The 26,377-nt window shown below is 43.4% G+C and overlaps 1 long non-coding RNA gene across 2 annotated transcripts in view; it reads right to left on the bottom strand.

Moving 5' to 3' along the window:
• Window positions 1-3,328: 3,328 nt before the first annotated feature.
• The window catches only part of LOC123365142, a 72,212-nt gene continuing 49,163 nt past the window's right edge, over window positions 3,329-26,377 (bottom strand). For both annotated transcript variants that reach the window (XR_006577446.1, XR_006577447.1), the window contains 2 exons: window positions 17,696-17,772; window positions 3,329-3,712 (listed from right to left, as the gene is read on the bottom strand). This is a non-coding gene — a long non-coding RNA (uncharacterized LOC123365142). The remainder of the gene's footprint in view (window positions 3,713-17,695; window positions 17,773-26,377) is intronic.

The following is a 26,377-nucleotide window of genomic DNA, read 5'->3' as shown; positions in this document are numbered from 1 at the left end:
TGTAAGGTAGTAATATAGTAGGAGCTTATATTTTTCACCATGATTTACTGTCAGAATATGAGCAATAAAAAGCATGCAGCACTGTTAATTAAAGATGAAATGTCAACTTTAATTTTAATTTCCTAGCATTTTCCAGATTCAGATTATCTAGTGGCAATAGCCTGACCGGCACTTCACAGGCATTCATGAAGATAAGGTCTCTCCATGGGTATCACTGGACTTTTATGATAAACAGTGTAGCTGAAAAATGTAAGGACATAGGAAGAGAGGCAAGGATATACCAAATAAACTAAAGGCTAGGTGGTACATACCAGATTAAGACCAACTCAGAATGGTCTCAGAGGTAGGAGACTGTAAAGGCCACATTTGCTCTTCACTTTGAATTGTGCTTTTTGGCCAAGAATCTGTATATTTACAATGGGTGGAAGTAAAAATTCAAATCTGAATGACGTTGTTTGAACTCCAGACCTGCATTCAAATTTCCCACAGTTTAGGGTGATTGAAGTTAGCATATTATAGTTAATTTTTTTAACTGTACATTTGGATCCAAACCCAGATCCGTATCTGGAGTTCAGATCAGTGTTCAGATCTGGGTCCACCATCAATGACAATAAAATAATACCTCTTTAGACACATGACTTGATAGATTCCTTAACTGGTAAGTGGCAAACCATATAAATAAATAAAGGAGGAATGTAAATCCTTAATATCCCCTGCATTCAATAAAAAAAATAAACCCACCACAAACCATGTAGACTACAATAAAAACAAAAAAATCTAGAGCTTTGATAATATAAAGACCACAGATTAGGTCTGGCATATGTTGATGGAAGAAGAGCATCTAGAGTCACAGACCTTTGACAGAGAAGACACTGCTCCCTCTGCTGCCCTTCACTGCTCCAGTTTTAAGATTATTACACAGGACAATCAGCAGTTCAAATCAGGCTGATTTAAGTTGCCATCGTTATGTTTTCATATACAAAGTGCAAAATGTGTCCTTTTAGTCTAGGTTACTTTAAAACTATAAGAAACAGCAAAGAAGGAAAGAACAAATATAAAGTCTCCATGAGAGAACACAGATTGGTGGATTCGCATCCTTAACTAATACATGGGGACCTCTGCAGACATGTATCATGTAGCATTTCAATACTCTGATCCTGCAAACTTTTATTTACATGCTTTAATTTACTTACATGGGTAGAATCATTGAACTCAGTACTACTCACTTGTGGACAGTTAAATATGTTTTCAGGATCAGGGATTTAGTCTTCATGGAACAAGATGGACAGATAGAAAATACTGCAACCAGGCAATCACGTGACTGTTATATGATTAAAGGCAAGAGACTTTTTGCAATCTATTAAAAAAAAATAGGGCTTAATATTTACTTTAAATGGTACAAAATATGTGTGTTTGTGATGAAACTGGACTGAGAAGGACATGCTGTGAACCTGATTCTTCTCTCACATCCTCCTGATTCAAACCTATGTAAATCCATGGAAGTCAATGGGGCAACACTGGTTTAAAACCAATGTAAGTTAAATTGCAATGATGGTAGTTTCTGCTTTAAAAAAATATAAAGTCGATTTACCAGCCTGTGAGTGTAGGAACTGAAATGTATCCTGATATTTCTGGTGGCTGCATTAAAATTCAGTTCTATGCAGAAAATAGAAATTTGTTAATTACGAGACATTGTTATAGACAAAAAATAGGGATGTAGAAAATGCCATTTCCCCACTCTGCTGAAATCCTTGTGTTCTCCCAGAATCTTGAGGTGACTTCCATTATTATTTATTAAAGGTGATTTTTCTTTGTTGTGTGTTTGCAAAGTCAGCACACCTCTCTCCAGCATGAACTGCTGCCTCCTTGCCACAGTAGAAACAACACTGACTCTATTCATCTGCTTCCTGAACTGAGAATAAGATGAGCCAGAAGCATTCAAAGGAAAATGGTAATTGGAGCCTACAGTAGTTCGGAAAACAATTGAAGCTAGAAGGGGGAACTCTGCTTTCACATAACGATTCATTCTGACTACACAGATGTATCATTTGTTCCTCTTTGGCCCCATAAACCAGTACATAATAACTTTTAGAAATATAGGAATGTTGGAAACAGAAACCAGATGCTCAGAACCCACAACACCTTTCCTTTATTTCCTCTAAATTACTAAAAAAAAAAAAAAAAAAAAAAAAAAAAACCCACTCCGTAGCATTTGTGAATATAATCCTTTTAGTATTAAAAGAAAATAACATGTTCTAGTAGCTAATTGTGACAGTAGTTCCCTGTTTTGAAGTGGCAAACTTATATTACACAATAAAGAAATATTTTTAAATGCCTGTGCCTAGAAAGCTGTAATGGTATCTGTCATGCACTAGTCTCTGAAAATTTAAATGTCCATGTAATGTGTCTGTGACAGAGTGTATAAACCCATCACCAGCATGGAAGGGGTTAAGGACCTGCTTTGGGCTCAAGTCATGCCAGGAATGGTGAAGGAATGTAAAAGGAGAAAGTGCCCCTCAATAGGGGGCAGCTTTGGAAAGGCAGCAGGCTGTTGAGCGTCCCACCTCCCAGGTAGCGGCCTAGTAGCTAGCAGCGCTTCTGTCACCACACAAAAGGAACACAAATCCTCTATGCTAAAAAAAGGGAAAGAAACTGTATCCTATGACTCGTGCTGGAGACCCAGTACAATTTGGAGTGGACTGTGGCCCATTTAGGACCCCTTTAGAAAGAGGCTGTCACCAACAGAAACACTACACTGGTAAAAATGCAGTCTCCTTATGCATCTGTAAGCGTGCAGACTCACCCCTGCGGCGCCTCCTGCTGGTCTCTCAGGGAATTAGCTCGATTTCCAGCCAGAGTACCCTCTGCAGGCCGGTGATCTGCCTTACCGCTTGCTGTTGGCCCCCGTGTACCTCCCCGGACCTGGGGTGTTGCCCCCTGGCAGTAACCCCTTTAGGAAGATTGCACGCTTGCGGGAGGTCCGAAGCCACGGGACCAGCGGACCCTCTGCAGGCAAGCCGCCGAAGGCAGTCTGCCTGTCCTGCTTGGGGCGGCAAAATCCCTAGCGCCTCCCCTGCCTTCTGGAGTAGTGCTGTTACAGATGTGTTTAAAGGATCTATGTGAGTCAGATAAATGGAGTTCCATGGTCCTCAGTTCCAAGTGAGTTGGAAGTGTGATAAGCAGATATGCCAAAACCTATTGTTTAAAATGGGAGAGAGCTGAGTGACAGTCCTTGGGATTCAGTAGGGAAACATTTTACTCATTTTGTGGAGAATTATATAATTCAAGCCCTATGGACCATACAGAGAAGTGGAAGAACAAACAAGCATTTAGTGGCTATAAGAAAGGTTTTATATGCTTAGGGACAGCATAGACCTGTTGTATGAAGCACGTAAGAAACTGTAGGATTTAAACATTAGGTTTTCAAGGATAGTTCATCAGAATGAAGAGAACATGTTTTCTAAGTATCTTTTTGTTTTGTTTTTAGGTTCATTTTTTCTCTTTCTGTATGTAGTGCCCCATACATATCTGTCCTCCTTTGTATTCAGGGCTTCACCTCTTCTTTGTCTCTCTCCTTCTCTCTACACTCAGCTCCCAACCTTACTCCCAATCTAAGAAATGTGCCCTGCTTGCTTGCTCATTAGAGATTTTCAGAGACTTAAGGTGGATGCATCAGGGCAGGCCCCTGTTTTGACTAAAGAATCTCCATTTCCTGTGGAGAAAAAAAGAGAAAAACATATTAGCTAATGCAGTCTGGCCAAGATGCACTTGGGTTCTTTCCTGATTGCACCCCGGAATTCAATGCCCTTGTGCTTGCTGGGAGGCTAATAGGGCCCAATTCAGCAGCCCTTACATGGCTAGTGTATTCATATAAAGGCTGCTGGATGAGCAAACTGTCAGAGGAATGGAATATGCAGAGCACTCCTTCATTCACACACATAAACTGTGTGTTTACCTGTAGAGGGGGTTGTTGCTGTGGGGGCTAGGATCGGACTTGCTAAGTACTTTTTTAGATGAAATAAGTGATTCAAAGCCCATATTGCCTAGAAAGTAAATGTAAATGTACTGTCATTTACTAAAAGTAAATGTCATTATTGTTAGTGTTCCTCTAACTGCAGGTTTATAACCAAGGAATTCACAAGGCAAACTCAGTGCCAAACTTATTAGGTCTCTTCAAAAAATTTCTGTCAATGGGGTTTCTGACTAATATTTTTTTTCCAATGAAGGTCTGCTTTCTGCAGACATTTTTGAATTTTTGTTGAAAATCTAAACACCTGAAAATTCTCAGTTTGAGGCTGAAAAAAAAAGTCTGCTATAAACGAAAACCTTCAATTTGTAAACATCACATCATGCCTCGTATTCCCTAATCAAAAAGCTTTATTTCAGATTGGATTGATGTTTAACACATCCTCTTGAACTGCTGTGGTGCCTTATGGGAGTTGTTGTTCAGGGGCCTCATACACCATTTTCCTCTATGTACCAGGCTCCAAAGCTGACCACATCTCTCATGATGCAACACAGACATAGAACTCCCAGGATGCACTTTGAGAGGTCATTAAGCAGGGACGCTGTGATGCAGCATGGCAAATAAGTCCTGCCAGGGAGGTGGTTCACGGGGGAAAATGGGGATACGAGGCATAGATGAGGGGCATACAACTCCCTTGAGAGATGGCGGCAGCTCAAGCAGTTGAGATTTCACCTGAAATGAAATAATTTATTTCAATTTTTGCAAGGGAAACTTCCAATTTTTCAGCCAATGTTTTTTTCATTTTTAGGTTTGTGTTGAATTTTTGTGTAGGAAAAAAAAATCTTACCAACTGCTCTGAAATTGATAGTGGATGGAAATCCTCTGCAAATAGATCAGTTCACACCCTCTGAATTAACAGCTAGAGAAATTATTCAACTGGTCAATAGATGCTTTTCAAAAAGACTGATAGAACAAAGGGGATTTCACAGGAATATTTTTCATTGTTAATTTGTGAGGCCAGGTTTACATAAGCAGCTGCAGCAGTTCTGCTAACCCATATGCAATGCCTCAGTCCTGGTTTCTGAATTCTTAAACCATCTGAGAAAGGAGCTGTTTCTTCTGTCAGATAAGGATATCCACAGGGAAAATGCAGCTGCTGGCATGAAGACAAAACTCTCTTCATCTAGCAATCATGTATTTTTCTTTAGTTGTTAAAATGGATCTATGGCTGCCACCCAGTCCTGTGGACACCTATCCCACAAATTAAAATCACAAGATAAACATGAATAAAAGACTGCACATAAATATATCCTCTTCAGTTCACACCATCCTCAGCAGCTGTAAGAAGGATTGGAAAAAGATGGGTTATAAATCAGAGCTTTTACAAACCAGGTTGGGGAGTGACTTCCAGAATTGAGGAATCCTCACAGAGAATGCCCTGCTAGGAGCCGCCTGTCAGTTATATTGAGGGACCGCCACCTCGAGCATCTCTGATTAACTCATCTGTGGCAGTGTATCACGAGAATAGAAGCAACATCTCACAGGTAACCAAGTCCCAAACCGTTTAGGGCTTTGCAGGTGAATCAACATTCTTGTATTCCACCCAGAAGCTATGGAAAGCCAGTGCAGATCCTTAGCACTGGTCTAATATGCTCCCAACATATAACTACACTTAGTAAGAAGGCTGCAACATATTGTACTAGGTACAGGAATGGTTTATGTAGCCCACATTACAGCAACTTAATCTTAAAGTGACAAAGGCATGGCAAAGTTCTTAACTGACAGAAACAGTTCCACTCATCTTGCCAGGTGCAGGTGGAAAATACATTCTTGGCTACAACCACTAGCTGGGCATCCAGGAGCTGCACAGGATCTCACATCCCCAAATTACCCACCTGTTAATAATTTACTGGCTCACAGGAGAAACTGATCTCCTCCAGGAGTTTCCAATTCTGAAGCTGTTTCCACTACACTAGGAAAGCAGAGATTTTCAGAAGAATGCAGATCCCATTCTGGCACTAAACTATGTGGCCAGATTTTCCAAAGAGTACAGCATGTTGGATGCCAAGCTCTTTTGAAAACCTGTCCCTTATTTAGGTGTCTTAAATGAGAGATGAGCTCATCTGAAACTCTGGCCCCAGTTTTGGGGGCTAAGAACTTGAAGAGCTGGCTCCAAGTGAAAAAGGCATTGGCTACCAATAGCAGTAACAACACTAGCATTGCCACTTTAACATCTGGCAAAATAAGCAAAGTCCAAGAACCAACAGACTCAGCTGCCCATTCTTTGCGGAATTACACTCAATCTATGTGAACTGGCCACTTTAGGATCAGAATGTTTATGTGGATAATAGCCATGACCCCAATAAGGACTTATAGGGAAGGAGCAAAACAAGGCTCAAGAAGGGTCTGTCTCAAGAGCTGCAAACCAAATGGTAGAGGAGCATGGCAGTAATAGATTGGAGCTACTGGGAGACATAGGACCTCAGCAAGAAGTACAGAACTATATTTAATTGTGGTGTATTGTATTTGCTTGTTGTTTCCTGTGTGACTTAAGGGATGCAAAGGTGGGTAAAATCAGAGCCTGAGACTCTACTCTGGATAGCTGTGATGAGAGCTCTGAGATAGATAATTCAGAAGTCTTATAACACCCAGCACAGAATGCTCATAAAGTGAGCTGCATGGACAAACCAAAAAAATATCTCCCCAAAAAATAACTAAAACAAAATAAATTTCCTGAGTTGCTCTGTGGACATGTTGCAAGGACAAGCAGTGCAACCAACAGTTCTTACAATCAGCATCCCTAAAATGATGCACTGCTTTAATATAGATGGGCCCTCAAAGACTGGAATATCTCAAGCATTAGAAGGACATAAAAAGATATTGAGTCTGCTTGGTGACATTTGCAAAGAAAGCTTGTGATTTCCTGTCTTTCAAGCACAAATCTAAGACATTTTTTTAGAATTCTGCACCTTCATAGGTGAAGACCCAACTTCTGTTAAATGTACTGATTATCATGAATACTGACTGACTTACTGATATATGCATAATAATAATGCCTAGGTCTTCTACAGGGTTTTTCACCAGTAGAGCTCAGAGTTCTTTATAAAAGAAGGGCACTATTACTACCTTCTATTTTATAGATGAGGAAAGTAAGTGACTTTGCTTATGTGCCCTAACTACAGTCATCCAGGAGGCATTGAACCCAAGTCTTCTAGCTTGCAATTTAGTGCACATCTCTAGGCCATATGGCAGTTCTTCTATCACTACCTTACTCCTGCTGGCCTCCTGGGGCACATAGACACCAAGTTTCTATAGGCATGCTTTCCCAGAAGGCTTTTCTAGAGGCTGGCCCTTTAAATTAGGCTGAACCGCTGCCCTCAGCTGGACATTTTGCAGCTAACTACAGCTTGGTATATCTCCTTTTGCTCTGGCTGGTGAGTGTTTCTAATCATAGAATCATAGAATCTCAGGGCTGGAAGGGACTCCTAACTCCTGTTACATTTTTTTTCTTATTCCTGAAGAGGTGCCACATTTTCACAGTGAGCTTATTTGGTAAATTCCTTATCAGACTTCTGCTTCAGTGATGCAGTTGAGGTAACTGGAAGTTCCAAGTACAGTGATTGCTCAAAGTTGTGTGTATTTTAAATTTTGTAATTCTGTTAGATCAGAAATTGAAATTTACTGGTAGTTGTTCCCATGGAGCTTTTCTGAGGGTGGTACCACATTGCATATGTAGTAAACACTAGACCTAGACTCATTCCCCTCAACAACCATGTGGGGGAGGAGCCACAGAACCAGAGGCAGTGGGAGGAGGGGCGAGAAAAAGACTGACATTTGCAGCCTTGAATTCTTTGGCACTCTATGATATGCAGCATCTTCGCAGATTGGTTTTCAGATGTGCTGAACACCCATATTTCCACTTAAACTTAAATGGGAGCCCACAGCACCTCTGAAAATCAGGCTTCACATAGCAGGAGTCTGTTATACTTTTCCTAGATGGCACAGAACTGAGTCTGCAAGTATCTCCACTAGCCCTGGACCTCCTGTTACACAATAAATGATTTTTCTTATCTACACATTGTTTGGCCAGTGGGAGCTTCGTAGATGGATTAAAAGATTCTCAGAAGTGGATTGTGGATGAGGAAGGGGAAGATGGATTGAAGGAAGATAAGTTCTGGGGAAAAGGGATTGTTTAGGTAGGATTTTACTGGGCTGTATTTTTTATTAATTGTTTATAACCAGTCACACAAAGGGAGTTTCACATTGATTCATGGTGAAACAACATCACATGAAATATGATGAGGTATCTCATGCTAGCATATAAAATAGCCACTATGGATACATCTACGTAGCACAACCCCCTGCCCCCCGAAAATAAATAAATAAATAAACAAACATGGCACCAAGTCTTGGTTCCCGGGTTTACAGATTAGGGCTCATGTTAAGGTACTAAACATAGCCATGCAGAAGGACTTCAGAGCCCAAGCTCCAGTCCAAGTCCAAACATTCACAACTATTTTTAGTGCCTCAGAGGGAGCCCTGTGAGTCTGAGTTTCTAGACTTGGGCTCTGAGCCTTGCTGCTGCTGTTTTGTTTTTTGTTTTGTTTTGCCACATCTCAGTGGTTTGAGCATTGATCTGCTAAACCCAGTGTTGTGAGTTCAATCCTTGAGGGGGCCACTTAAGGATCTGGGGCAAAAACCTGTCTGGGGATTGGTCCTGCTTTGAGCAGGGGGTTGGACTAGATGACCTCCTGAGGTCCCTTCCAACCCTGATAGTCTACAATTCTCTGACTACATACCCTATGGGGTTTGATTCTCTACTGCCTTGCACCTTTTGTAGTCATACGTACCTGGACAAAGTGGGTGCAAAATTTTATCATTCTGATGTGGTCATGTTGTGCACTCACTTTGCACATATACAAATGGCTATACAGGAAAGAAGGCAGGGCAGAGTCAGGCCCTGTATGTGAAGGTTGGATTCACATAGAATGGAATGAGAGCTGGATAGATGATACAGGTCTGTATCATCTTTAATTCATAGGATTGAAATTGAAATTTAATATTAAAGTCAGATTCTTAATATTACTTTAATGTAGTTTTTTATTCATTCCTTGCCTTTTCTTAAAAAAAAATGTGGATTAAAAGAAAAATATTTCCAGTAAAGGCTAGCAGATGTTCTTGTCATCCACAATCTGCAGATCACTGACATAACAAAATCTTTCAGTGCGCAATTCAGGAGCTTTAAAATATAAATAGTCCACATTTTAAAGCTGTGGACTATTGACACAACAGACCACATTGTCTCCTACAGAGCCATTATGGTCTGTCTTGTCAATGGGAGTTTGCTTACTTAAAAAATAATATGCTGTGTGTGGGATCAGATCCAGTGGGTGAGCAAAATAAAGACAGATGGCAATGGATTAACTCTGACATTTCATTGCAAGGCAGCCATTACAGTTTCAGACTCGTGTACTGCACTGACTAAATAGAACTTTTTGTAATTACTTGAAATTGCACATGCTGGACATAATGCTGTATAATCCATTATATTATGGGCCAGTTCATCAGTTGGGTGTAAATTGGCATAGCTCTACTGATTTTGACAGAACTATGCTGATTTACATCAGTTGAGGATTTGGTCTTGTGTGTGTGTATGCAGTAAAGTGTACGATTGTAAAGTAGGTACTCACCCATGATACAGTAGCTACCGCTTAAATCTCAGCATTTTAGTTTCTCTCTAAAAGTTACTTAGAACATTTCCTTATTTTTAAATATTTAAAGATAAAAAGCAGCCAAGATTTAATGTATTTCTCAGATTGGTGTTAAATTGTTCCATCTAACAAAATCAAGGACACATTCCTTATTAAAATGTCCAAGTATAGAAACGTATGTAGTTTCAAGACAAATCTTAATTACTTTAAGTACAATCACAATGCAATCTTCCTAAAGAGATGGTATTAGCCTGACATAAAAAGATATTTGTCGTACTGGATACTCCCTGCAAATCCATGCTCCAAGGACAGGATGTTTTTGGTAGCTCATTCTCATGGAGTCAAGTATCAGAGGGGTAGCCGTGTTAGTCTGGATCTGTAAAAGCAGCAAAGAATCCTGTGGCACCTTATAGACTAACAGACGTTTTGCAGCATGAGCTTTCGTGGGTGAATACTCACTTCGTCGGATGCAGCTGCAAAACGTCTGTTAGTCTATAAGGTGCCACAGGATTCTTTGCTGCTTTTACATTCTCATGGAGAAGTCTTAAAGAAATTAATAGGGATGAAAACTATAGTCTTAAGTCATCTTCTGTAGAAAATTTATCTTAAAAACCTATACAATTGAATAAGGAATCATATCCATGCTTTAGAAATTATAGGTTGGGTCATACAGTCTATAGAGGAATTGTGATTCTCTGTTAAATTGTGTAGGACTTTTTCATAATTCCAGGGACAGTGAGGTTATCTGGGGACATCAGTTTATGTTCATGTGCTGCTCTTAATTTAAAGAACTTCTGACTAAAGACTTAGAAGACTTCACTCTTCCAGAGATCTGAAATGGTGTCTATTCTCTGAGTTCTTAGTAAATATCTGAAACATCAGATATGCTTTTATGTGAATGGGCAACTACAAAATGTATGTGATACATATGACTTTTATGATAAGGAAACTAATTACACCTCTACCCTGATATAACACAACCCAAAATAACACCAATTTGGATATAATGCGGTAAAGCAGTGCTCGGGGGGCCAGGCTGTGCGCTCTGGCAGATCAAAGCAAGTTCGATATAATGTAGTTTCACCTATAATACAGTAAGGGCTAGTCTACACTTACGAGCCGGGTCGACGCGGTGAGTTCGACTTCTCGGAGTTCGAACTATCGCATCTAATCTGGACGCGATAGTTCGAACTCCGGAAGCGATAGTTCGAACTCCAGTACTCCACCACTGCAAAAGGCGGCGGCGGAGTCGACCTTGGAGCCGCGGAGTTCGATTCCGTGGCGTCTGGACGGGTGAGTAGTTCAAACTAGGGTACTTCGAATTCAGCTACGCTATTCACGTAGCCAGGGGTGAGCTGCAGACGGTTCTCAACGGTTCGCGCGAACCGTTTGGTAAAATTAGACGCCGGACAGAGAACCGGATGCTAAAGTTCTCAGTCCGGCGTCTAATTTTAGCAAACGGTTGGCGCGAACCGTTGCGAATTCTACCTCCACCTCCTGCCATGAAGCTCCTCCTTGCTTCTCCTCCCCCACGGCTTCCCGCGAATCAGCTGTTCGCGCGGGAAGCCTGGGAGGGCTGAGAAGCAAGCAGGCTTCCCCGGCCCAGGAAGACGACCCTAAGGTAGGAAACTAGGGGGGCGTGTGCCACGGCCGGTCCCTGGCCACGGCCCGTCCCCGTCTCCCCGGCCGCGACCCTGCCCGTCCCCACGTCCCCGACTCCCCCCAAACCCCTCCCTGGCCGCCCGGCTCCGGCCGCACCCCCCCCCCAGCCCTGCCGTGCCCCCACCTACCGTCTCCGGGTCCCCGCCCGACCCTCCCTGGCCGCGTCCCCCCCCGCGTTCCCGCCCGGCCCCCCCCCCGGCCCCGGGTCCCCGCCCGACCCTCACCGGCCTCCCTGGCCGCGTCCCCCCCCGCTTTCCCGGCCACGACCCGGCCCGGCCACCCGCCCCCCCCCCCGTCCCCGGATCCCCGCCGGTCGCTCCCTGGCCGCATCCCCCCCCCCCCGCGTTCCCGGCCCCGCGTTCGCGGCCCTGCCCGGCCCCCCCCCGGCCCCGGGTCCCCGCCCGACCCTCCCTGGCCGCATCCCCCCCCCGCGGCCCTGCCCGGCCCCCCCCCCGTCCCCGGGTCCCCACCCGACCCTCTCTGGCCGCGTTTCCCCCCCCCGCGTTCCCGGCCGGGACCCTGCCTGGCCCCCCGGCCCCCCCCATCCCCGGGTCCCCGCCCGACCCTCCCTGGCCGCGTCCCCCCCCCCCGTTCCCGGCCCCGCGTTCGCGGCCCTGCCCGGCCCCCCCCGTCCCCGGGTCCCCGCCCGACCCTCACCGGCTGCGGCACGGCCCCGCGTCCCCGACCCCCCCCCGAACCCCTCCCCGGCCGCCCGGCTCCGGCCGCACCCCCCCCGGCCCTGCCGTGCCCCCACCTACCGGGATGCTCGGCTCTGGACACGGCCCCCCACCTCCAGCCCGGCCTGGCCCCGTGGCTCCAGCCGCCCCTGCTGTTTTGCCAGCTGGCCCCGTGGCTCCAGCCGCCCCTGCTTGTTCTGGGCGTGGCGGCGGCCCCGGCTGCCCGGCTCCAGCTCTGGCCGCAGCCCTCCCTGGCTCCACCCGGCCAGCCTCCTGGCTCCGGCCGCATCCTCCGGCTCCGGCCGCGCGACTCCTGTCCTGGCCCAGCCACGTCCAGGCAGCGCGGTAAGGGGGCAGGGAGGGGGTGTTGGAGAGAGGGTAGGGGAGTTTGGGGGTGGGGGGGTCAGAGGGCAGGGAACAGGGGGATTGAATGGGGGCAAGGGTCCGGGGGAGCAGTCAGGAAAGAGCAGGGTTGGATGAGGTGGTGGGGGCACTCAGGGACAGAGAGAAGGGGTAGTTGTATGGGGTAGGGGTTCTGGGGGGCCATTGAGAATGAGAGGAGGGGTTGGGTAGGGCGGCAAGGGACAGTCAGGGGACAGGGAAGGGGGGGGATGTGTCAGGGGTCTCGGAGTGTGTGTGTCAAGGAACATGAGGGGTTGGATGGGGCACGACCCCCCCCACAGAGGGGGGGGAAGGAGGGAACCCGTTGTTAAAATTTTGGAGGGAGGAGGGAACCCGTTGTTAAAAATTTGGCAGCTCATCACTGCACGTAGCTGAATTTGCGTACCCTAGTTCGACCGCGCTTCTTAGTGTGGACCAGACCTAAGATTTTTTGGTTCCCAAGGACAGCGTTATATCAGGGTAGAGGTGTATTTATCAGTTGATTACATCACACTGGGGAAAATATCACACCAGCAAAACATGTTGAATGTTATAACATACATACAACCATGGAAGATTCCTACAATTATTAATAATAATAGCTTGACTTTTTCACAGGGAACACCCCCTTACTCCTCTCCCCCCCCCCCCACACTCTTAAGGTCTGAAGAAGTCTGTTAGGTTAAGAAAGAAGCTGTGAGTACAAGAAAAAAAATAAAGTTACACTTCTTTTCTCTGTCTTCAGCACCATTCTCCATGTGTAGTACTAGTTTAGTCCATCTGGAATTTCCCCAGACCTCTGTAACTTGAGGTATGCATAATGGATGGAAAGCATAGCCATTAGTAGCAGTATTGGGTAGTCATCCAGTAGATTCTGTTCCCACAGAAGAAAAGAGTGTACAGAGGAAGTTCTGGATGGAAACCCCTGTAAGTTAACTTCATTTTCAGCTGCTGGTGAATCAGACATATCTGTCCTAGATATTGGGTCACAGTGGTGAGTCCTACTCTTCAATTTGAGTTTCAGCTGTGCTGAGGCAAAAAAATTCATAGCTCTCAGCCTTCAATAACATATCTTCAATACTATATCTAGTATATCACTCCCAGAGAATGAGCCTGGTTCAACAGAGGCAAAGTAATTTGCACCTGGGCATGAGAGAAGAATGTGTCCTATGATATAGACCAGAGGAATATAGATGATATAAGGTCTGATACACAGATGACAAATGGCATGTGTATTTAACTGTTTGTCCAGTTTCATCACAGGCAAAAGACACTGCAAGTGCATTTACATATAAGGCAAACAAAACCATTAAGCTAATAAGCAGGGAAGAACAGCTTAACAGTCACAAGAGGGAATGGACAGAATCAGCACCCCAGGAAGCCTTCCTGGCTCTTTAGACAGAGTAAATGATCTTTATGGAATATATAGACAAGCAAAAAGCCATTTTGGTTATCCATCACTGAGGGGACTTATCATTCTGCACCCTCTGAGCCTATTAAAGCTAAATCCTCTTGGCCTAAAAGCCAAGAGTAGCTGGAAACCAACTATGGGTGAGAAACCTACTTAGACAAAGATAGTAACTTGCTGAAATTAAGTTTTAGTCACTAGAAAGCATGTTTTGTTTGGTTTTAGTTGTAAACATACTTGTTTCTTCTATTCTTACATATTATCACTTAAAGTTCTGTTCTTTGTTAATCAACTTATTTTTGTTTTATTACAAAACCATCTCAGTGCTGATCTATTACAGTTAAGTATAATTCTTCAAGTAAACTAACAGACTGGAACTCAGGAGTTGCTGTTCAGTGAATGTTGCAAGGCAAGATTTGGACTGGGAAAGTGTGACGTTCCCCTGGTGTTATCTGGACCGGTGATCTGCTAGGTCAGTCCAATCCTCGACTCTATGAGACAGCCTTACCCTGCTCTGCTGTGAGAACCCCCACTCCTGGGCTTTTCACACACAGCCTCTAGCATGTAAGCTGCTCCCAGCTATGTGAGTGAGCACTTTTGGCCAGCCGCTGCTTGGATTGTGCAACCGAATGACACTAGCCAATATCTCCAGTCACAGACACAACCCTAGGAACCTCCATCTTGCAGTGTCCAGTTATGCCCGCTGGACTCTGCAAGCTTATATGAATTTGTCAATTTAACAAAGACATTGATATGTACCAGGCTTGTTATCCCAAGGGTAGTCTCTGACATGCTTCAAACCAAACACGCAGCTTCAGGTAGAATAAAGAAACAAATTTATTAACCACAAAAGATAGATTTTAAGTGATTAAAAGTCAAAGCATAAGAAGTCAGATTTGGTCAAATGAAATAAAAGCAAAACACATTCTAAGCTGATCTTAACACTTTCAGTGCCCTTACAAACTTAGATGCTTCTCAGCACAGGCTGGCTGGTTGCCCTTCAGCCAGACTCTCCCCTTTGATCAGCGCTTCAGTCACTTGGTGGTGGTGTCAGTAGATGGAGATGGAAGAGAGAGAGCATGGCAATGCCTCTCCCTTTTATTATGTTCTTTCTTCTCTCTTGGCTTTGGCCCCCCTCCCTTCAGGTGAGCAGAGTCAGGTGACCATTACCTCATCATAGTCCCAAAGTGACCAAGGGAAGGGAGGGTGACTTACTCAAGAGTCCAACAGATCCTTTGTTGCTGCCTAGGCCAGTGTCCTTTGTTCCTGTGAGGCTGGGCTGGGTTTTTCCCATATATGCCCTGATGAGGTGTGAACTGCCCCTCTGCTCCTGGAGAGTTTTTTCCTGGGCTTGTTTTAAGTCACGAGGACACATTTTCAGACTCATAACTATATACATGAAATTACAACCTATAACAACAATGCTCAGTTTATCATGAGCCTTCAGAAGACACCCGACATGACAAACTTTGCATTGGACACCACACAATCATATTATAAGGATGAACATGGGGATGCAGGTTGTTCCCCTCGGGTACAGAGTGTCGCAGAGAGTCTTGATAAGTTTGTTGGTAAGGCAGATGAGCTAGTGTGTCAGGGAGCTGACATACGCAGTAGTTTAGCAGCAGCAAAACTCTCACTTGCTGTGGCTGACTGGGGTAACAAGGTGGCTCACAGTTCTGGATACCCAAGCAGGATGTCACATAAGGCAAGATGAAAATGAATCTTGGAGTAAGCCTAACACTAGGGCAAATATGACAGTACATGTGTTCATGAGCAAACTGATTCCGCTACGAGTAACCATTCTCTGACATATACATTTTGTGATGCCTCTATATGACCATCCCTATTAAACGTGGCTTTCATATTTGTCCCATTCACCCACCTTAGTTCAATGTGTTTAGTATAGCAAGTGATACTGTAAGTTTGCATAGGTCCAGTTTGAAGCCCACATTAATAGAGGTGATAGTTTTCATTAAGGCCAACCTACTATTTATTCAACTACATTTCTAAACTATGTTTGCACTTACCAACATAAATTTAGTGGCAGCAGCAATTCTTCCAATAAGTGGAAATTTTGTTCATTTATATATTTCTTTGCAGAAGACTGTATATTTGGTAGTTATTCCAATTGTAATGTTTATTTTTCATTCATTTCCCCATGTAAGCAACAAATAATGTACACAGACATGAGGAAAATGTCAGGTTTGTTTTATTACATTTTTTTCAGTATACGATATAACAGCCCATTAAAATCTTTAGAAAAAAATATGGAGACCGATACCTGAGACACAAATATATAATTTAAATACTAGCCCCCCCGCCACCGCCACCCTACACAACCCTGGTGGGGATGCATGTCTTTTCTGCACCCACTGACATATCACCATGCTATTAAGCAATAAGAAGAGAAGACATGCAAGTTAAATGCCTCACTAAGTTCAAGTAACTTTTCCAGTATGAATTTTATATCCACGCCAGCTAAGCTAAGCAAAATGTAACAGTTAACTTTGAAGAGAGACTTTAGCAAGGAATAGAAAAATACCACTGCAGTCATCCAGTCTCTCAAAATATCATCACTGTAATTGCCAGAATTATAGCTTGTGGTTACCTGCCACATTCTTTGGTGCTCAACTCATGGTCATTGTGCTGCCACAGTTTAAAACACCAGCTAAAATGTGTTTTGCAATCCACATAATGCTAAATCTGCTGTATACAATGCTGTACCAAACTTAATAAAAACAAGCCTTGGAGTGACGTGAAACATATCCACGGAACAAAAGACATTTTGGATAAGAAAAAACATGTCTCCGTGGGTGTTATTCCTGAAAGCGTATCTGAACCTCTGACAGTGGCTCTCAGAACCAAACTGCACTTTGCATCTTTTGTCTTTTGTGATCGCAGGAGACAAGACACTTTCAAAAGCTTCAAGATTAAATCAATATGTGGCTTATTTCCCTGGGTCTTATTACCACAGATAATGAAGGCAATTGGGTAAAAATAGTGTGAGATGGCCAATTCATACATATGCCAAGTTTGTTGTGCTGTCTGACTGTGCTGCAGAATATTGATTTTTTTTTAATGGCAGCAATTCTAAACATTCTCTCATAGTTTCTTCTCAAGAGAATCAACTTCTTAAAGTCTCTAAAAAACTCTTTGGGAAGCAGGGATGGGGGAGGAGAGGGAGAAAGGAAAGCAATGTGTCTCTAGAGAGAAACGGAAAAGGGCCAACTCAGTAGGACTCAATGTTCCCCATGCTGGAAAGCCTGGCAGAGCAGCACTGAGCCATCTGTGGATATGCACGGGCAAAGATAATGAGGCTCCAATAACTTTTAGGCAGTGAAGAGGCACAGAATTCTTAGCTTATTGTCTTATTTTTAATGGATCCCGTAAGCCAGATATACTGAACTGTACTGGTCAACCACTATGAGGATGGGATGGTGATTGTACTGACTACCTTTAGGATATGTCTTCACTACAGAGTTAACTTGGGTGATTGGCACTTGAGTCTGAGCATCCATGTTAGCCAAACCCAAACATGAGCACCCATGTTGCAAAGCCAGACCTGAGTTACTCTACCCTCACTAGTGCTGCACTCATGTTGTGCATTGCAAGGACTTCTGGGGGCATATCCCATGGTTCTTTGTACTGCCCTAAGGTGAGTAGCTCTTTGTTTTTTTTCCCAAGTGACATGTGGGAGAACTTGTCTGTCCTTCTGAACCCATGGGGAGAATTGTGGAAATAGAACTGTGGGAATAGATGGCATCAGAGGACAATCGGCACACAAGTGGTCTGGCCTGTGTGCTCACTGCAAAGTGGACAAGTTACCAGCCTGAGTGAAACAACACACAGACTTTAGCCTTCACATTGGGTAACACTTGCTACTTACAGCCCATGGTGGGGAGTCCTCCCTCTCACTTGATTTCTGTTGTTGAGAGTCTCCATGAATTTCTCTTCCACTGATCTCTGGAACAAAAAAATATAAATCATGTATCCAAGGTGACCCAAAGCCCTTTGAAGTCATTGGGAGCCTTCCCATTGACTTTAATGACTTCTGGACCAAACCCTTTATTCTGTAGAAAGGGAAGGATCCTAATGCATGGAATTATTCCTCTCCCAATAGCACACCATAGAAAAACTAGTGAATCAAAGTAGTGCAGTGTCAGAGTTCAAGGGATGATTACTTCAATTAGCCAGTAGCAACTATTTGCTATCACTCTGTAGAAACAGCATGAAACCAAGAAATGTCTGAGTGTAACCTACAGGATGACATCTGCACTAGTGAATATCACCTGGCTCAGAGCACTGTTCACCCAAGAAATCAGCCCCAGTTACAGGCAACAAACCTATGTTTCAGTCATTTGACCTTTATTAAATGATATGGTTGGGTTTACACTTACAATCAACTCCTCCCTATACAATGGCTACCAATGACTTGCATGGACAAGTTCTGATAGACTTGGTATAGTTCTGTTAGACTTTACTTTGCCCTATTTTCTTACCATACTACTGTCTGTGAAGACATTGTAAGGGGTGGCAATATGGACCAATGAATGGAGCCCTGGACAGGGTCCATTCCATTCCATGCTTTGCTGCTGACCTGCTGTGTGACTTTGGGCAAGTCACTCCACTGCTCTGTGCCTCAGTTTCCATTCTGTTAAATGGGGATAATGGTACTGACCTCCTTTTTAAAGCTCTTTGAGATCTACTGATTGACAAGTGCTGTATAAGAACTAGGTATCATTTATTTCTAAGCTTTATTTTGATACTTGTTTTACTAAAATGAAATGAATTAGAAAATTCCTCTCCTCCCCACCCCCAATCACCACCATTGCAGAAACAGAACAAGTTAAAGAAACAACCCCTCATTTGATAGACTCCACACACATTACAAACCCCCACTGCAATTAGTACAGAATCTCCTCCATACAGGCAGCTCCCCCCACATACTGATGTGCCTCCTCACCACCCAACTACCCCTTCCACACACACACACACACACACACACACACAATTGATATCCCCATCCTTCCTTTCCCCCATCCTGGGGGGAAATGACAGCACTTGGGGGATCTTCACTGCCCCTCTAACTGAATGGAGAGCAGGTGGGCAAAAGCTATTCAGTAAATGAGGGCAGTTGTCCATCAGCACCTGGAGCAGCTCTGATTGGCTAGGTATAAACTGCATTTTTGCTGGTATTACTGCATCTACACTCGGTTTTTTGCTGACACAGCTATGCCAGTCCCAAATTACATCTCCTCACTCCCCTGACCAACATTGCTATGCTGGCAAAAGTTTGGCATGCAGAGTTACTGTGTAAGTTGCCAAATATTCATGGCAGGATTGGTTCCTATGTGAGAGTGAATGAGTGGTTTGTTTTTTTCAAATAGTCTATTAGCTGAGTATCTGTTACTGTTCAGTGTTTCAACAAGGTTTGACAAATCTGAACAAACCCCTCTAATGTATATGAGTCACATGCAGTAGTCAGAGGGGCCTCCATTACTTGAAGCTACAGAACAGTTCAACCCACATCATGTTATATATCAATGCATCCCTTGAAAAATGTGTCCATATTACCAATAAGCCAGTCCATTATCATTGTATTTCTGTCTGTCACCCTGGGAAACAAAGGCATTTGATATAACACAAGCAGTAGCTCTCGTGTTTCCCCAAAAATCTGGAACAGTATAGAATGTCTCAATAACATGGTCCTTTTCTGCTTACTAAAAGAATGTGCACACAGCATCCTAAGTTGGATTAGGTTAGCTTGAAGGCCTTTCTCGATCCTCTCTACAGCAAAGATATTCCTTTACAAAAAGTTCTGGTCCATTAGCATCCATTTTAAATTAGCTTTGACCTGTGCATGTAAATTCTCCTGGGTAACTTATTTTAATAGCCCAGAATGCTATTTTTTTAAATAGAAAGACAAGGCGAGTGAGGTAATACTGTTTATTGGACCAACTTCAATTGGTAAGAGAGACAAGCTTTCAAGCCTCAAAGAGCACTTCTTCAGTATCGGAAAGATATTCCCAGCATCACAGCAAAATGCAAGGTGGAACAGATTGTTTCTCATAAGTAGTTAGCACATATTGTAAGGGACCAAGGTAGAGTGGCCCATTAACACCTCTGGAGTCATAGGACAAAAAGAGGGGGGTCAGTTGATTACAGGTTGTAAAATAGGGAACTTTTTGGAACCTTGACTGACTCACATGCAGTATAGGCTATGTGGATGAGTCTGTACTATTGGGTGAGAATGGGTGCATGGACAACTTTAGTGAGAAGAAGCTAAGTAGCCAATGCACCCATTCGCTCCAGTCGTGTATGAGAGCTTACTCCATCTGAAGATTCCATCCTTCAGATAAATCATCTAGTTGGCTCTAACTAGCCCCTGCTCTGATGTCAGGCTTCACCAAGAACAACCCTGGAGGCTGCACAGATTCTGCTGGTGGCAGATTTCCACTGAAGAGAATCCTGCCAGAAGGTTTGTGAAGATCTTTGACCCATGAATATCTGGTGGGCTCCAGAAGATCATAGAATCATAGACTTTAAGGGATCATTATGATCATCTAGTCTGACCTCCTGCACAATGCAGGCCACAGAATCTCACTCACCGACTCCTGTATCAAACCCCTAACCTATGTCTGAGATATTGAAGTCTTTAAATCATGGTTTACAGAATTCAAGGTGCAGAGAATCCTCCAGCAAGTGACCTGTGCCCCATGCTGGAGAGGAAGATGAAAAACCCCCAGGGCCTCTGCCAATCTGCCCTGAAGGAAAATTCCTGACCCTAACCCCAAATTACCGACCCCAAATATGGCGATCAGCTAAACCCTGAGAATGTGGACAAGACTCACAACCCGGACACCCAGGAAAGAATTCTCTGTAGTAATTCAGATCCCACCCCATCTAACATGCCATCACAGGCCATTGGCCATATTTACCGCTAATAGTCAAAGATCAATTAATTGCCAAAATTAGGCTATCCCTCCATAAACTTATCAAGCTTAGTCTTGAAGCCAGATATATGTTTAGCCCCCACTGGTCCCCTTGAAAGGCTGTTACAGAACCACACTTCCTGATGGCCAGTTTATATCCATTTGTTCTTGTGTCCACACTGGTACTGAGCTTATATAATTCCTCTCCTTCCTTGGTATTTATCCCTCTGATATATTTATAGAGAGCAATCATATCCCCTCAGCCTTCTTTTGGTTAGGCTAAACAAGCCAAGCTCTTTGAATCTACTTTTCCGTTCTTCGGATCATCCTAGTAGCCCTTCTCTGTTCCTGTTCCAGTTTGAATTCATCCTTCTTAAACATGGGAGACCAGAACTGCACACAGTATTCCAGATGAAGTCTCACCAGTGCCTTGTATAACAGTACTAACACCTCCTTATCTCCACTGGAAATACCTCGCTTGATGCATCCCAAGACCGCATTAGCTTTTTTCACAGCCATATTACATTGGTGGCTCATAGTCATCCTGTGATCAACCAATACTCCAAGGTCCTTCTCCTCCTCTGTTACTTCCAACTGATGCATCCCCAGCTTATAACAAATATTCTTGTTATTAATCCCTAAATGCTTAATCTTGCACTTTTCACGATCAAATTTCATCCTATTACTATTACTCCAGTTTACAAGGTCATCCAGATCTTCCTGTATGATATCCCGGTCCTTCTCTGTATTGGCAATATCTCCCAGCTTTGTGTCATCCTCAAACTTTATTAGCACATTCCCACTTTTTGTGCTAAGGTCAGTAATAAAAAGATTAAATAAGATTGGTCCCAAAACCAATCCCTGAGGAACTCCACTAGTAACCTCCCTCCAGCCTGACAGTTCACCTTTCATTACTACCCACTGAAGTCTCCCCTTTAACCAGTTCCTTATCCACCTTTCAATTTTCACATTGATCCCCATCTTTTCCAATTTAGCTACTAATTCAGCATGTGGAACCATATCAAATCCTTTACAGAATTTGAGGTAAATTAGATCCACTGCATTTCCTTTGTGTAAAAAATCTGTTACCTTCTCAAAAATGGAGATCAGATTGGTTTGGCACAATCTACCTTTTGTAAAACCATGTTGTATTTTCTCCCAATTACCATTGACCTCAATGTCCTTAACTACTTTCTCCTTCAAATATATTTCCAAGACCTTGCATACTACAGATGTCAAACTAATAGGCCTGTAGTTACCCAGATCACATTTTTTCCTTTCTTAAAAATAGGAACTATGTTAGCAATTCTCCAGTCATACGGTACAAACCCTGAGTTTACCGAGTCATTAAAAATTCTTGCTAATGGGCTTGCAATTTCATGTGCCAGTTCCTTTAATATTCTAGGATGAAGATTATCTGGGCCTGTCCCATTAAGCTGTTCGCGTTTGGCTTCTACTTTGGATGTGGTAATATCTACCTCCATATCCTCATTCCTATTTGTCATCCTACCATTATCCCTAAGCTCCTCATTAGCTTCATTAAAGACTGAGGCAAAGTATTTGTTTAGATATTGGGCCATGCCTAGATTATCCTTAACCTCCACTGCATCCTCAGTGTTTAGCGGTCCCACTTCTTCTTTCTTTGTTTTCTTCTTATTTATATGGCTATAGAACCTTTTACTACTGGTTTTAATTCCCTTTGCAAGGTCCAACTCTACATAGCTTCAGGCCTTTCTCACTTTATCCCTACATGTTCTGACCTCAATAAGGTCAGAACACTTGCTGATCACTCCCATCTTCCACTCCTTCTAGGCTTTCTGCTTTTTCTTAATCACTACTCTGAGATGCTTGCTCATCCAGCTTGGTCTACAATTCCTGCCTATGATTTTTTTCCCCTTTCTTGGGAGGCAGGCTTCTGATAGTTTCTGCAACTTTGACTTGAAGTAATTCCAGGCCTCCTCTGCCTTTAGATCCACAAGTTCTTCAGTCCAATCCACTTCCCTAACTAATGTCTTTAATTTTTTTTTAAAGTTAGCCCTTTTGAAATAAAAAACCCTAGTCACAGATTTACTTTTGTTTATCCTTCCATTTAGTTTGAACTGAATTAGCTCACGATCACTTGAACCAAGGTTGTCCTCTATAACCATTACTTCTATGAGGTCCTCACTACTCACCAAAACCAAATCTAAACTAACATCACCTCTTGTTGGTTCACAAATACTTGGTGAAGGAATCCATCAGCTATCACATACAGGAAAATCTGAGCCCTATTATTATTACTAGCACTTGTCCTCCAGTCTATATCTGGGAAGTTAAAGTCTCCCATAATCACGAATTCCCATTAGTATTTACTTCATTAAAACATTAAAGAGGTCTCTATCTGTATCCAAATCAGATCCCGGTGGTCTATAGCACACCCCAAGCACTTCTCCAGGGGAGGCTCAAGTAGCTTTCTTCCCCAGTGTGATTTTTGCCCAGACAGACTCTGTCTTATCCATTCCATCCCTTCTTATTTCTTTACAGTCTATCTCATCATTGATATACAATCCTACTCCACCACCTTTGCCTTTATTTCGGTCTTTCCTAAACAGCACATACCCATCAATACCTGTACTCCAGTCATGACTACTATTCCACCATGTTTCTGTTATCCCTATAACATCTGGTTTCACTTCCTGCACCAGTAACTGCAGTTCCTCCATTTTGTTACCTAGGCTCCTCACATTGGTGTACAAACATCTTAATGTTTGCTGTTTGGCTTTATTAACATTCTTTACCCAATTAAGCACAGACATTCTACTATTAGACTGGTATCTACACTACCCTTCCTCCTTATGTCCATTCTCCTACCCACAGCTGTATCCTTACTTACTTTGTTTTCTACCCTCTCAATGTTAAAATCCAGTGTGGAGATTACCTGGACAGCTCACAACCATCTTCCCCAAATTCCTAGTTTAAAGCTCTCTTAATCAGTTGTGCCAGCCTCTATCCCAGAAGTCTATTTCCCTCCTTACTCAGGTGAAGTCCATCCCGAGAGAACTGTCCTCTGTCCATGAATGCCTCCCAGTGACCATATATTGCAAAGCCCTCCTTCTAGCACCACTGCCTGAGCCATTTGTTGATCATCATAATTTTGTCACACCTTTGTTGCCCTTCTCTAGGAAGAGGCAGTATCCCACTGAAGATCATCTGATCCTCGATTTCCTTAAGCATCTTCCCCAGCCCGGCATAGTCTCCCTTGATATGTTCCAGCAAGAATCTAACTGTATAATTTGTTCCCACATGAAGGACAATCAGTGGATTCTTTCCCAGTCCCGTTAGGATTCTCTTCAGCCTCAGGTCCACATCCCATATCTTAGCACCCAACAGACAGCCACCTTCTTGTTCTCTGGATCAGCTCTGGTTACAGGCCTGTCTATTCTTCTCAGTAAGGAGTCCCCAGTCACGTAGACCTGCCTTTTCCTGGTGATGGTGCGATTCTCTGGTCTATCCCCTGTTCCCTCTGGCTGCAAGTCCTCTTCATTATTATTCTCCCTTTCAATCCTCCACAACCCATCCAGTATCCTCCTGGGGCTCATATTTGGTGGTGTTATCTCTATTGACTCTTCCCCTCTTCCTATAGGACTAGCTGCTCTTCTCTTCTTCCTTGCCTTCTCACCTTCAGCAACCACCTGCTGTGCCCCTTTTTCATTTTCCAACTCTGCAAAGCTCTTCCTGAGCTCTATTACTCCTTCACTGGCCCATCTTTTCCTCTGCCTGGTTCTCTTAGTCACATGCTTCCACTGTCCACTTTCCTCACCCAGCAGTCTTCCATCAGAATTTTTTGGTCCTGATTCCATCTGCAAGTCTGAGCTTTTCCCTTCAGCCTCCTCATGTCTTTGCTCCATCATCTGCTTAAACCCCCTTCTAAACTCAACCAGAGTTTCCACCTGCATCTCCAATCTTCAGATCTTTTCTTCCATCAGCTCTATCAGGTGGCACTTCATGCAGACTAAACTCTTTTCAGGTACCCCCTCCAGGAACATGTACATGCCACAGCTTCCACATCCAGTCATCTTCATTGTGTCTTCCACTGCTGCCTCTGTGTCTGTCATAGGCTTCCCACCTAACTCCTGTACATCCGGGAAACACAAACCAAACCACAACACCACCACCCACAGCAAAACAAACTCCCAACGAGCACCAAAAAACTGCCAGAATACCACACACACCCTTCACGCACCTGTCTGTTCCTCTGTCTGCCTCTTAGTTTTCCCCCAAATTCCTCTTGCAAACTCCCACTCAACCCTCCCCCTCCCCGCCTCTTTACAGCTCAGTTTGCTGGCTCCTGTGCCACTACAGCTGTCTGTGCCACTGCCTGACTGTCTGGCTACCTTTATAGGACCCCTAATCAGAGATGTATTATTCTGTGTGAAACTTTCTAGTGGTCTTTTCCCAAAGATGTAGTGACAGCCCTAAGGGAAAAACACTGTTGATGAATGCTCATCAAGGTTCATTATGCTCTATAAAAGAGCTCAGACAAGGTTAGTTTGTCTTTGCCTTCAGTGTGGATGTAGAAGGATAGAGTGCAAGTAGGTCTCCCAGTGCAAAGGAGCCAAAGAAAATTGCAGTACCAGTATGAAGAGGAGCACATGGGTTGCTGTTTCTTCTGTGAGCACCAGGGTGTTCAAATAGCCCCGCTGAATATAGGAGAAGGTGGAGACAATCCATGGTCTTGCACCCTTTCCATATCATCTTGAGGAGTTGGTTGCATTTGTTGGAGAGCAGGCTGCACCTTCTAAAAGGACAATGCAGCTTGCATATGCAAGATGGGGACGAAATTGCACAGTCCCTAAATGATTGGGGTAATGTGCCTTTGTTGTGGCCAGCTACCACAATCTGGTCCTTAAGGGAAGGAAAAATGGGCGAGGAAAGAGGGCTTATGCACACAAGGAAGAAGAATGAAAATATAAACAGAAGAATTGCTTCATTTATAACAATACAGGCAAATTGAAAAAGTTGTATTAAAGGCAAATTCAATTTGAAAACTATATTCAGTTTAAATTTCCTTAGTCTGTCTATTAGTAACATAACAAGTAAGAAAGAAGCTGAAGGCTCCCTGTGCATTTCTTTCATCTGTTTAATTTCCTTGTTACTTGGAGAAGGTATGCAGTAAACAGGCCTACTGCAAAGCTTTTTCTCTTCATGGTGTCCTTAAAAAATCTCTTACGAGGGATAAACATATGGAAATGAGCCACAGGAAGCTCACATCAGATAAACACAGGAAGTAATTATTCAGCAGGAAAGTTTGCAGGAAATGGGTTGTTTTCCTGTCATCTCTGGTGTTCCTGGGGTTTAAGGACATCAGCAGTAATGAAGGAAATAGATTTGTAATTGCAGGGCAGCTATTGTTTATATAGGGTTGACACCAAATGTCACTCACCTTGTATTTACCTTGTAAAAATAATCCCATATTGTGTGAAATTAGAGTCCCTTTTAGCAATGATATGGACGTTAGTCTCTCAACATCTATTCTCTGCTTATTGGACTTTGACAGGGGAGACATGAGACGAAAGGAGCTAATCTGGCCAAGAAGTTATTCTAGGCATTTCCAAACATTGTTTTCTTTTTTTTTTTTTTTTTGAGATGACAAATTC

This window comes from Mauremys mutica, chromosome 2 (assembly GCF_020497125.1).
Source record: "Mauremys mutica isolate MM-2020 ecotype Southern chromosome 2, ASM2049712v1, whole genome shotgun sequence".
In the NCBI taxonomy this organism is placed as follows: Eukaryota; Metazoa; Chordata; order Testudines; family Geoemydidae; genus Mauremys; species Mauremys mutica.
This window is presented reverse-complemented; position numbering and strand designations above follow the sequence as displayed.